The sequence below is a fragment of the Coloeus monedula genome, assembly GCF_965178545.1.
Source record: "Coloeus monedula genome assembly, chromosome: W".
Lineage (NCBI taxonomy): Eukaryota > Metazoa > Chordata > Aves > Passeriformes > Corvidae > Coloeus > Coloeus monedula.
Genome location: NC_138821.1, coordinates 1,629,401 through 1,642,217, shown reverse-complemented (window position 1 = coordinate 1,642,217; position 12,817 = coordinate 1,629,401).

Below are 12,817 nucleotides of genomic sequence, written 5' to 3'. Positions count from 1 at the left end.
TGAAAAAAGGCATGACTCAACTTTGCTTGTTCAAAAATATTTGGCAAGGTGTTCACTATGCCAACTGTTAACTAATCAGCCCTGTGTAGCGGGTTGAGTTCGAAACCAGGCAGAAACACCAATTAAGTGTAGTGGTTTTGGTTCAAAATATTCATTACTTACTTATTTTCTTTCTGTGAGATAAGAATTAGGAGAAAACAAAGCAGGCACAAACCTTAAACAGTTGCAGTGTAATGAAAGAGTTTTATTACTAATAGAATTAAAAGTAAAGAGAAAATAACAAGAAATTAAAGCAAATCCCCCCCCCCCCCCCCTTTCCAGCACTTCTCTCCTTTTACCCAACTCGCACAAAGGATAACAGAACATGGGATGTTAGTCAGTGTTCCAGTTCTTGAAAAGTCTCTCTCTTATGCTTAAGGAAAAAAGGGTTTTCCTTCAGTTGCATGTGGTTCCCAAATTGCCACCAACAGCAGACCCGCCCGGAAACAATCCATCTGCTGTGGTATTAAGCATCTCTTCCATGAAAAATCTCACAGTTCCTTCACACTGCCAGACATGGGCCATCACATGGGGTTATTAATCTTTTTAAGGATAAGTTATTTTGGCCTGCACACAAAGGCTTTCTTTGCCACAAGTCTCTAAAAGCTTTTCACTGCTTCTATATAGCCTGGCATAGGCATTCTTCACAATCTTCACAGGCCACACGGCGGATTCTCCATCCCCCCATGTACTTCAAATGGATTAAAGAGACAGTTTGTGGTATTACAGTTTCTTACCACGGCATGCAAGAAGGTTTTTAAGCTACGCGCAAGAATCGCGGCACCGCCCTCTTTTCTCCCATCGCCATTTTCAGCTTCGTCTCACGTGACTCACTTTGAAGCCGCCATGCTGAAGAGTGTTCTTGTTCAGGCTTTATGGTAGAGGAAGCCTCGCTCCCTTTGTGCTGCTGGCTGCATGGTGTCTTCTTCAGTTTAGCACGAAGTGTGCTGGCTGCAGAAAGGAGGCTACGCTGGCTCCCGTTGACTCTGCCGGCTCAGCATGGAAAGGAGAAGGACCTGTCTGTCCCCAGAAGCCGCACTGGATGGGTTTAGCTGTGTGGCAGTCCATGGCTGGTTTTAGCTGCCTGCGGCTCTGGGACAGTCCCCCCCCAGCGACCCAGGGTCCGTGCCGCAGTGTTGGGAAAGGGGGGAAGGGGCAGTGGCCCCGGCCCGGCCTGGCGGGGCCGGGAGGCTCGGAGCCCCCCCACCTTCCAGCAGGCGAGCTCGGACAAAAGGGAAATCCCGCCTTTCCGTGCGGTTTAAATATGTAAATTGTGAGAAGCGTCATTAGTCTAAATGACTGTCCATCAACTCAGGTTCAACCCACTACACCCTGGAGTTGCCTTCCTCCAGGAATCTTGGGAGTGAAGAATGAGTCCTAATATGGGAGAAAAAATATTGATTAGTTCTATTTTGCACAAGTGTATAGAGACATTTAAGATGACGATACAGAGCATTACTGCTAACATCCTTCAGAACTGATCCTTCTATTCTCTTAACTATATTAGCAACATAAGCAGAATCTGTAATCAAATTAAAAGGCTCCGGGAAAAGCTGAAATGCTCTAACTACTGCTGCGAGTTCTACTACCTGGGTCGAACCCTCTACTATTTGAATATTCTGTTTCCATGTTTTAGTTTCTGGGTCTTGCCACGTTACCACCGAGCAATGTGTCTTTCCTGATCCATCACTAAAAATTGTCACAGCATCCAAAGGCAATTAAAGGCCAATCTCTGGGAATCATAGAGAGCGAAGGAAGTCCAGGTTGGTGAAGTCCCTTATCTCTTAGCTGTATAAGCTTGTGGCATTGCTTGAGAATTGCTTACAGCAAGAGCATTAAGTGCTGTTACAAGTCTTTTGTCCATCATCTCAGCTTGACTGGTAGTAGCTCTTTCCAGTTTTTCTCCTAATGAATCAGTTTGGATGACAGCCATATGCTGTGCATTACCAACTTTACTACATGCTTCAAGCATATCTGAAATTCTTGGTTGTACCTCTGGTAAAGCTCTAATAGTTTGCTGACACTCCTCATTAGCATTAACATAAGCAAGATTCCGTAATAAAATTGGACGAGCAACATCATCCTCACATTGTCTCTCTAAAGCCTGGGTCAGCTGATCAATGAAAGAAGAAAAGGTCTTGGTAGGACCCTGCTTGATTTGTGTATAGGCACCTTGTGGAGAACCCACAGGCTCAATTTGCAAAAGTGCCCTTTTAGCTGCTTCTTTGAGGTCAGCAAGGACCGCCCTTGCCAGATCTGCTTGATCTTCTGGCCTGTCATGAGGTGGATCCCCTGCCAGTTGTGCGTCAGAGCTGCATTAGGACCTCCTGCATAATTCTCTATCAGTTTTCCAAGAAGTCTACGCCACTTTAAATCCCACAGTAAATACTGTGAATCAGTCAAAAGCATGGAAGCAATGTTTTTACAGTCAAAAGGTGTTAAGTCCACATGATCTAAAGTTGCTTTTAACAGCTGCTTAAAGTAGGGAGATCCCAAGCCACTCTCCTTTATAGCTCTCCTTAAATCCTTAATGTCATCATGTGCCAGGGCTTCCCATCTCAGGTTTGCTCCTCTTCTCTCATATCTCACCTGCAATGCTAGCAACGATTTACGAGCTGGGACAAGATCAACCTCTTTAGATACCTCCCCATGTAAAACGTTCCAATTTGTTAAAACAGGCTTTTCTCTTAGATTTATTTCTCTCTGCTTATTGGCAGAGGAAAGCCTATTCATATCTTGAAGGCTTAAATCAAATTCATCCACTGATGGTAAACACTCATCCTGAGTTTGCACATCTGCTGTGCTACTGGCAACCCTCCGAGCTGTCATGGGGGCATTCATCTTTGCTTTCATCACTTCCGAAGATGTAATTTCCTGAGAAGTAATTTCCGGGGCCTCCCGCCCTCTGGCACCATACGTCACTTCCGAGGGCTCCCCCCTCTTCTCTTCACCACCCCCCCTTTCGGGTGCAATATCACAAGCGGCCGGAGGGGACTACTGCGAGGGAGCCCGTGGCGCAGTTAAAATTTTGGAGCTGCCATTAATCAGCGAGCTGTTCAACAATTCTATCACCACTCGGCAAGCAGGGATTAACATAGCTGCCACCTTATTGCGTTTCGAAGTGAGATCGTAAAGTCTAGTTGCAATATCATCCCAAACTGATTTAGTAAGAAGAAGGTCAAAGTCAGGGCAACTACTGAAAACCCAAAGTATTAAATCTTTCACTTCCCTGCTGGGAAGAGGCTCAGAATGTAACTTGAGTAAGGCATCTAACTTATTATAAACATCCCTTTGTTCTTTTGAAATATTTTCACCTACCTCTTAACCTACCCCGTCCCTGCCTCCACTCAGCATTGAAGACAGATGTCCTACTGGCGTGCTATGGAAGAAATCAGCCCGCGACCCTCCGTCAAGCTTCCTTTCAGCTTCAGCTTTCGCCGGATCACCCTTCGTTTCAGGGTTGGGCTAATTTAACTCACGTTGACCGGGGGAATCCTCTTCATCCTACTCTGACCTCTGCGCCGTAAATCTGCCCCACACCAGGCACCCCGTGTCAGTTTTCCTCGCTTTCACGTGTTGGAGGAAAATAACTTTCAGGGATGGGACTATGCAATTACAAGAATTTATTGTTTAAAATAACAGATGCATCAGCAGTGTGGCAAGAATCATCTTAGTTTGCCTATTAGCATTTTCAAAGGCAAGAGTCTGGAATATTTGCTCTTGGAGCTCTTCAGAGAGCTCAGTTGCGTCCTTCAAGGCTGCTGACAGACGGTCAATGAACTGACTGTATGGCTCCGACAGCCCCTGTCGGACTGCCTCATATGGAGGAGACTTCTTCTTTTCGGGTACTGACAACAAGGCTTTGTGGGCAAGAGTCTGTGACAACTGATGAATGATTGTGAGCATGGGCAGTTGTGTTACCGTCGCTCCAAAAGCCCCACTCCCAGTTAGCATGTTGGCTTGGAGTGCATACAGTGGGTCGTGTGTATCACCTTGGTGTTTGCTAGCTTCTTCTTGTGCTAGCCGCTTCCACATTCGCTCCCAGAGCAGGAACTGTGAAGGGGTTAACAACAATTGTGCGATGCTGATGCAATCATTAGGACACAGGACATCCGCTGTAAAGATAAACTGCAGGATGCTCCATGTAGCTTCGGACCGGAAGCCGTGCATGGTGACCATTTGCTTCGCTTGCTGCAAGATCTTCCAGTCATGGGGCTCCCACTTTGCAGTGTCCCCCTGTATCAGTACAGGGCAGGCTAGGGCATCTATGGCTTGCCAATCTCCTTCAATGATTGCATTACGGACAACTCCGTTCCATCTCCTTCGCAATGGACCAGTCCTCGCTGTCAGGGCTGACGGAGGCAATAGCTGCACGTCCTCTTTCTGGGAGGGAAGAGCCGTAGGCCCTGTGCCCATTTCTCCCAATGGGAACGGAGGAATTCTGGTGGCCGTCTTGACCGGTGGGTCCACGGGATGCCACAGTTCTGATGGTGTGGTTTCACGAGCCTTAGACTCCAGCGCGTACTGATGAGTAGACAATTCAGCAAGCTTCTTCATTACTTCATGCATCATCTCTCTGTTCTTCTCCTCCTCTTGGGGCTGACCCCCGGCAGCCCTGGCTGGGTCTGTCTCTGCGGGCGACAAAGTCATAGAGGCTGCTTCACAGTTGGACGATGATCCACTGTCCAGCAGAGGGGGGTGGCACGCTGCCATTTTTGGCCAGCATCTAGGACCGCTTGCTTCTCCTCTGCTCGCCTGCGTCCTGCCCCCAGGGTCGGGAGGGTCTGCTTCTGCCTTTGCTTGCAGTTCTCCTCCGGCTTCTGCAGGGTAACTTCCTTCCCCACCGGGTCCAGCAGCTCCTGCAGCGAGTGTACAGGCGCTGCTGTTCCCTTCAGTGGTTGACCCGAGATCAGCCCAAAGAATCGCACAACCCTGGACTGAGCCCTGGCCTCCAGCCACCACTCTGTGACACCCCCGTCTCTTTCCTTTCCGGGGCCGCCACCCGCCAGGGCTTCCATGGCCACCGCGGCCGTCCTCCTCTCTGCTTTCATTTCTGTGAGGGTATTAGTCACAGCTCTCCATGTTAATCTGAGAGCTTTAGCTTCTTTACCTTCCTTTCCACCTTCAATCATGAAAAGCCACAGTCTGTTTCCAACTTCCCACCACTCTTCGGTCGAGAACAAAAGCGAAGTGCATTTCAAAAACCCTTGTTCCTGGGCCCACGTAATTAGGGCATAGACATCTCGATCTTTTACAGTCTCGCCTCTCTTAGAGAGGATACTGGCTAGGAGACGAGTGGCAGCCTCATATTCCATAGCTGTCTTCCCTGCGGGGGCTCGCTCAGTCTGGAGGGCTGGCTGGATAAACGACACATACACCGATATGATTTGAGCATTGTTCTCCCTTTATTGTTCAACCATCCCAACTTATATCTACTTTTGCAAAGATTCATGCCCAGTCCCTCTAGGCGGCCTCTAATCAGTGGGGGAGCCGGCCAGCTGTATACCTTGCCAAGGACTCTTAGGGCTACCTGCAGCCAGGTGCTTTTCAGGCCTGCCTGCAGCCAGGGGCCTGTTCAGGGGCTTTTCCTCAGCAACCCTGGGTTGCCCAATCTTTCCAGGGGTATCATATGCCCTTGTTCCATAAGGAATCCCTCTACATTTAACAGCTCTGATTATGTTAAAAAGGACAAGACAGAAGATTAAAAAGGATATCATTGCCAGATGACCCACTCCAATGAAAACCCAAACTCCTAAATTTATCCCAGAAAACCAATTTTTCGGATTTAGACAAGAAAGATAATTTTTCAGATCTGCCAACACTTTCTGTTCCTCCAGAGTTTGTAAAGTTCTGAAGTGATCTTTTAATTGAGTGTGAAGTGACTGTATATTCTGTTGTAAGGATTTATCAAAGGCCCCTTGGAGATGGTTTTTAATTGTCTCCCAATTCTGTTCCATGTCATTCCATGGAAGAGGAGTGACACATAAAGAATTTGTAATTCCCAATCACAAATGTTCCCAATCACAGTGCAGGGATAGATGAGTTTTTTGGGCCTCGACTCTCTCGCCTACTCATAAAAGAGCACTTTCCAAGGTGTCTAATCTAGCCATCATTTCTTTATTGATATTTTCGTGCATTTGTAATTATTTTGTGATTTTAGTTAAAGCCTGTCCCACGGTATGGGCAGTTTGAATGGAATGAGTTAAGGCAGCAACAACCACAGAAGCTGTGGTTAATATTATTACGGCAGAAACAATAGCAAAGATTAAGCAACCCAGAAATTTGCGAACTCATTTCTTACTCATTTGGATTTCCTCTTGGACCATTCAAGCTAACTGTGAGAGACCATCTTGTCCTTCCCAAGTCCAAGTCAGATTTACAGGTACCCAAATTTCAGATCTTCTTTTAAATGGAAGAAGGACAGAATAGTTGCGCATATCTCCATAGGTTATACATGATTTGAAAACAAAAGAATCAGCAGATAAAAAATACAAACCATTTCGAAAAATCATTAGCTAAAGCAAAAAAAAAAAAGGTGTGATGTACAAGTCATTAGTAATTGTTCCTCCGGCAGTGTTAAATTAGCAATCGTAGCATTCTTATCTAATTTTACTTGGTTTATTTTTGCGGGGGGGGGGGGGGGGTCCCCAGTGATGGAGAGCTGGCCAGATAAACGACACAGACACCGATATGATTTGAGCATCGTTCTCTGCTTTATTGTCAACCTATACCAGCTTATATCTACTTTTGCAAAGATTCACGCCCAGTCCCTCTAGGCGGCCCCTGATCTGCGGGGGAGCCGACTAGTGTATAACTTTGCCAAGGACTTTCAAGGCTGTCTGCAGCCAAGTGTTATCCAGGCTTGCCTGCAGCCAGGGGCCAGTTCAGGGGTTTTTCCTCAGCAACCCTGGGTTGTCCAATCTTTCCAGGGGTATCATATGCCCACAAGGAATCCCTCTACACATCCCCCATTTTCTTTTTGGGCAACCCAGACCTGGTCGATGATCTTTCACAGCCCCGCTTTAATGCAAGAAACAATGCACCCAAATACTGTTAAGCCTAATATAACTACAAATAGCAATCAGCAGCCTTCTACTACCAAGGTATGCAGCCATCCGGTGATACCCAGACCCTTAAGCCAATCTCCAATAGGGTCGTCTGTCTCCCCCTAAGGTTGTGCAGGCCCCTCTGGAGGTCAGAGAGGTGCTTGTGAATTGAGACAGAGTGGTCAGAAAGATTCATACAGCACATACCTTGGAAATCTTCACAGCCGTGGCCATGGGCTAATAGTAGAAAATCAATGGCTGCCCTATTTTGTAATACTGCATGCCTAACACTAGTAATATCTGCGCTTAGCTCGTCAAGCATCTGCGAAGTTATGTTTAGCTCATCCCTCGCCCAGCAACCAAGTTTGTGTAATGTTGTATGAGCCCTGGCTGCTGAAGCACCAGATAAAAACATAGATGCTAGCCAAATTGTACTACGACTCCAAAAGACAGGCTCTTCAGTCCTTTTACATTTGAGCTCATGGACTGAATGCCACACCCTGGTTTCAGTGCGGAGGGTGATATTTAAGAGTTGATGCAGGCTTGGATGGAACAGGGTGAGTTTCCCTAAGTAGCACGGTCCCCCGTGTGGGCCGGCGGAAACCCCATTCACCGCGTGGTCCCCGCATATTAAGAACGTACCACTGGGGAGGCGTTTTGGGGCTTGACCTGTGAGGTTGATTCGGTAGTAAATTGCTTCAGACTTGTAGTTTCTCAGAAACCAGTCTGCAAGAGGGTCAACAGTGGCCCAAAGGCGCTTATTGACTGGTAGTGGGCGGCTTGAATGTCATGTAACCATCCCCAGTTTGGTTTGTGGAACCCAGTAGATCTAACTCTTCTGGTGTCCCCATAGTGACATTGATGCTTTTCAAGAATGCACCTTGCCAGCAGGCACACTGCTGCACAGGCTTGAGTCCGATCAGCCCTGAACAATTGCCATTGCCTGTGGCGTTCCCTATCAGGGAGCTGTTGTCTAGCATCCCTCGGAAGTCTTGCGGGTTAAAATATGGGACCCCAATTAAACAGGTGCAAAATGGGCCCCTGGCATGGCCAGGCTCAGACACATAGAGTCTTGCCCCATTAAATTAGCTTGGGTGACCCACGTTTTGTCTCTTTTGGATTGCTGTCAACATTGTGTGGGACCCAGTTAGGATGCTTACGAGAAGCAAACCTCTCAGAATGTTTGCGGGCCCAGCTCTGCTTTGTTGCTTCCCAGTGCTCGGGGGCCACCACATGCTGCCGCGGGACACGAACCTGTGTGCTACACTCTCGCCCTAACACTGCCACACTCCGTACTGCCTTCACTCGGTCTAAATGGGCGGACAGCCAATCAAAGATGTCCGCCAATGCCCTTGTTTCAAGACAGTCAAAAACAATTCCCCCTCTACCTCTGTGTCTGGTGCTATACCCAAGAATTTACGCAACTCCCTTTCTTGGTTCTGCCTTCGATCACGGTCTGCACAAGGCGGACACGTATACCACCCGCCTTCTAATGTTAGCTTGTGTATCCAGAGGGTCCGCCGACAACCACTGCAAGTCATTAGCAACCACCCAGGGCAGCCGTTACATATGCCACAGGGGTCTCACTATTTCCCCCACTACAGAGAGTGGTGGACCTGGCAAGTTCTCAGCCCCCTCACTCAGCCACGTCTGCAGCCTCTCCCAAGGCTTCTCGGGACAGGGGTCCCAGAGTTCCAGCTGTTGCAGTAGTGGCGTCACTTTCCTCAGGAGTCGATGCTGACTGCGCCTTTTTGCTTCAGGGTCCTGCATGCGTAGCACGGCACCACTTGTTGGGCACCCACAACGATCCCTCTGGGGAGGAAACACACATATATCCTTGGCCATTAAATAGCACTAGGCTGGGACCTTCCCACAACCCCGTTCGAGGGTTACGGTACAAAACACTTATTCCTGGAAGGGCCTGCTCGATTCCCCTACAAACTGTCTGATGATGGATTGCCACTGGAGGCTCCTCCCTATCCCCGGCCAGAGAGAGGAAGTTCAATGTAAACAGCACTTTGCTTAGCTGTTTACTTGGTTCCATCTCTTCCCCTTTCCGTCGGCCCAGATATTCTTTTAGCATACGATGGGCTATCTCTACCACTGCCTGACTGGTGGGCGAGTGTGGGATCCCTGTGATATGTTCTACCCCCCACTGCTGCCTAAATCTGGCTAGGCAACCGATGGTGTATGCTGGCCCATTGTCCGTTTTGATCTTTTTGGGTACCCCCATTACTGCGAAGCAAGAGAGCAGATGCCGCTCCACATGCAATGCCTTCTCTCCTGTCTGAGTGGTAGCCCACAGGAAGTGGGAAAAAGTGTCAGTTTTTACATGGACATAGTGCTGTCGGCCGAACTCAGGGACGTGAGTGATGTCCATTTGCCAGAGCTCGAGGGCTTTCAAACCCTTGGGGTTAACTCCCACACCCAACCCCGGGCTGTGATGGCTACAGTGGAGACAAGCCCGCACTATGCCTTTTGCTTCTATCAGCGGAATCCTAAACTGTGTCTGCAGGGATTTTGCATTTTGGTGGAACAAATCATGGCTACATCTGGCTTGTTCAAAAATGCTCTCAGGCAGGAGATGCACTATGGAGGCACAGGTCACCGCCTCGTCTGCACGGGCATTGCCCTCTCCCAGCCCGATGTTCCACTGGTGGCTCCGAACGTGCAGGATACAGTAGGGGTGTGTCCGTTGTTGCAGGGTATGCCTCAATGTGATAAGCAGTCTGCCCAAATGTTCGTTGTTAGTACGCCGGATTTCTGCGTCATGGATCCGTTTGGCTACTCCGACGACATATAGGGAATGGCTGTCTACATTCACTGGTTTCTTCGACCACTGTTGTAAGGCCCATATCACGTGTTTGCAAGCTGTCGGCCGGTTCTCCTGCTATGACATGAGTCTTCCAGTGGTTGTTCTCTTTCCACGCACAGGTGGCCCACTTCATCTTCCTCCCCGCATCCGTGAACACGGTGAGCCCTAGTACTGGCCGTTCTACATTCAGCAGGTGGTCCAGCCACTCATAGCGCCCCAGCAACTGTGCCAGCCTTCCCTGTGGGCGCTTGTTATGGACCACGCCAGTGAATCCGAGCAGAGCTTCTTGCAGTGCTTCCGCAGGCCGTAGCATCCACTCCTAGTCCCCTGTTCGGACTGGTATACTGATGTCCTCTGCCTCCCTGCCGTCCAACTCCACCACTCAGTAGCGACTCTTTCTGATTAAAAGCGCCACCATCTCTACCCTGGACTGCAGTCTGAAGCGTGGCTGAGTCAGCGGGAAGATCCATTCGAGAATCCGGATGTCCTCCCCCTTCTTCTTTTGCCATTGGTGGATGATGGTATGTGAACCCGCTGCGCCGGTCAGGGTGATGAGGATGGCGAGTGGGACTCCGTCTTCTCTGCTTGACACCCATGCATGCCGCAGCTTATCTGCAACCTTGGCGAGAGCTGCTGCTTGGTCCGGGGAGCATTCTTGAGGTTCGGCAGCATTCGTCCCGTGCAGCCACGGCAGGAAGGGGGCGAGGTCGGCGTTCGTGATTCCTGCGACCCTGCGGACCCATTGCAGATCTCCTAGCAGCCATTGCGCATCATGGAGCGTGGAGATTTCTGTGTTTAGCTCGAACTTTTGGGGCCTAATTTGTGATTCTGATATGAGCCAGCCCAGGTACTTCCATGGTGCAGTCTGCTGGATCTTCTGGGGGGCAATCTCTAATCCAGTCTCATGCAGTTGCTCTCTGACCCATTGCATCTCTTTATCTGGGAACTCTTTAGCAGTAGCTATCAGGATGTCATCCATGTAATGGCAGATGAGTGCTTCTGCGTAGCATCATCGAATCGGACATGGCGCCCAGTCAACATATAGCTGACACAGCGTGGGGGAATTTTTCATCTCCTGGGGTAGGACAATCGACTCTTAGTGCTTGGTAGGCTCACTGCGATTCTTTGTGGGCACTGTAAAGGCAAAATGTTCTGTGTCCTTTGGATGCAGTGGGATTGTGAAAAAACAGTCTTTCAAGTCAATTACAGTGATTTGCCATCCCGCTGGAATCATTGTAGGAGCCGGTAGCCCAAGTTGAAGCGCCCCCATAGTTTGCATGTGCGCATTCACTTGTCAAAGGTCATGAAGGAAGCGCCATTTTCCTGACTTCTTTGGGATCACAAAGATGGGGGTGCTCCATGGGCTGACCGACGGCTTGATGTGTCCTGCCGCTAGCTGTTCTGCAACAAGCTGTTCTACTATCTTCAGCCTTTCGTCTGTTACCGGCCACTGCTCGACTCAGACAGGGTCATCTGTTAACCAGGTGAGAGCCCGTATGGGCAGCTGATCGGCAGCGCCATCAGCATAAATGCTGGTCTGTAGTGAGTACAAGGCCTAGCTGCGCAAGGATGTCGCGTCCGATCAGGCCTTGCAGGGTCTGAGGCAGCTTCATAACATAGGGGCAACACACAATGGTTTGATTGCACTCAAACTCTGGGGCAATTGGGGTTGCACTTACTTGGGGGATTTGTGTTCTCCCACCCCTACCAGCGTGGCTGCTGGTTTTTCCAGTCCCCAACCAGGTGGCCATACCGCCTGGTTAATTATGGTAATGTCGGCCCCTGTGTCGAAAAGCGGCTGTATTTTGATGGCTTCTGCCCTCCTTCGCAGGATCACTTGCCACTGAGGTCTCTGGGCCAGGTTCAATGTCCAAAACACGTCAAACCCAGAGGACCCAAAAGCATGGTCTCCACGGACACTGTTGTTGCTGGCTCCCCCCTTGGTCATTAGGGGAATGGGGATGATTTGGGCAATACGACTGCCCTGCAGTATAGTCACGGGTGGTTGCAGCGCGTAGGCCATGATCTTAATTTCGCCAGTGTAGTTGGCGTCGGTGACTCCAGGGAGCACCACTACTCCCTGCCGGCTGGTTGATGACCGCCCCAGGACTAGGCCACCCAAACGAGGGCCGTCTGATGACAGGGGGCCCTTGGCTGTAGTTGGGATCAGGGTGACCTGGTGGTTTGTCAGCATGACTTCTGTTGAGGTTGCCACGTCCACTCCGAGGCTCCCTCGGGTGGCTGGCTGGTTCTGTTGAAGGAAACCACCGGGATTGCACTCGACTCGTGGCTCTTTGGGGCGCTCACTTGTGTCCTGGCGCTTGGCCCCACCGCGCTGCACTGGCCATTTCCCACATGGTGGCATGCTATGGTGGCATGGGTGCCGGAATTGCAGTTGTGGCACCACACTGTTTTCCAGCAAGTGCACCTCATGTGCCCCTCTACACTGCATCGGAAACAGGCTACTCCACCCATACGGGGACCAGGAGGTAGGCCAGCTGACTTTGCCTCCTTTTTTCTTTGCGCCCCTGCGGTCCCCATTTTTACAGGACATTCTGCAGTGTTGCGGTGAATGCAGCTGTTCGAGACGACTGCTCCGCACGGCTAGCACGCACGAGCATCTCGTCTACTCCTGCTCCCTGGGGCAGAGGGGCAAGAATTGTCTTAGTTTGACTATTAGCATTTTCAAAGGCAAGGGTCTGGAACATTTGCTCTTGGAGCTTTTCAGAGAGCTCAGTTGCGTCCTTCAAGGCTGCTGACAGATGGTCAATGAACTGACCATATGGCTCCAACAGCCCCTGTTGGACTACTGCATATGGAGGAGACTTCTTGGGTACTGACAACAAGGCTTTATGGGCAAGAGTCTGTGACAACTGATGAATGATTGTGAGCATGGGCAGTTGTGTTACCGTCGCTC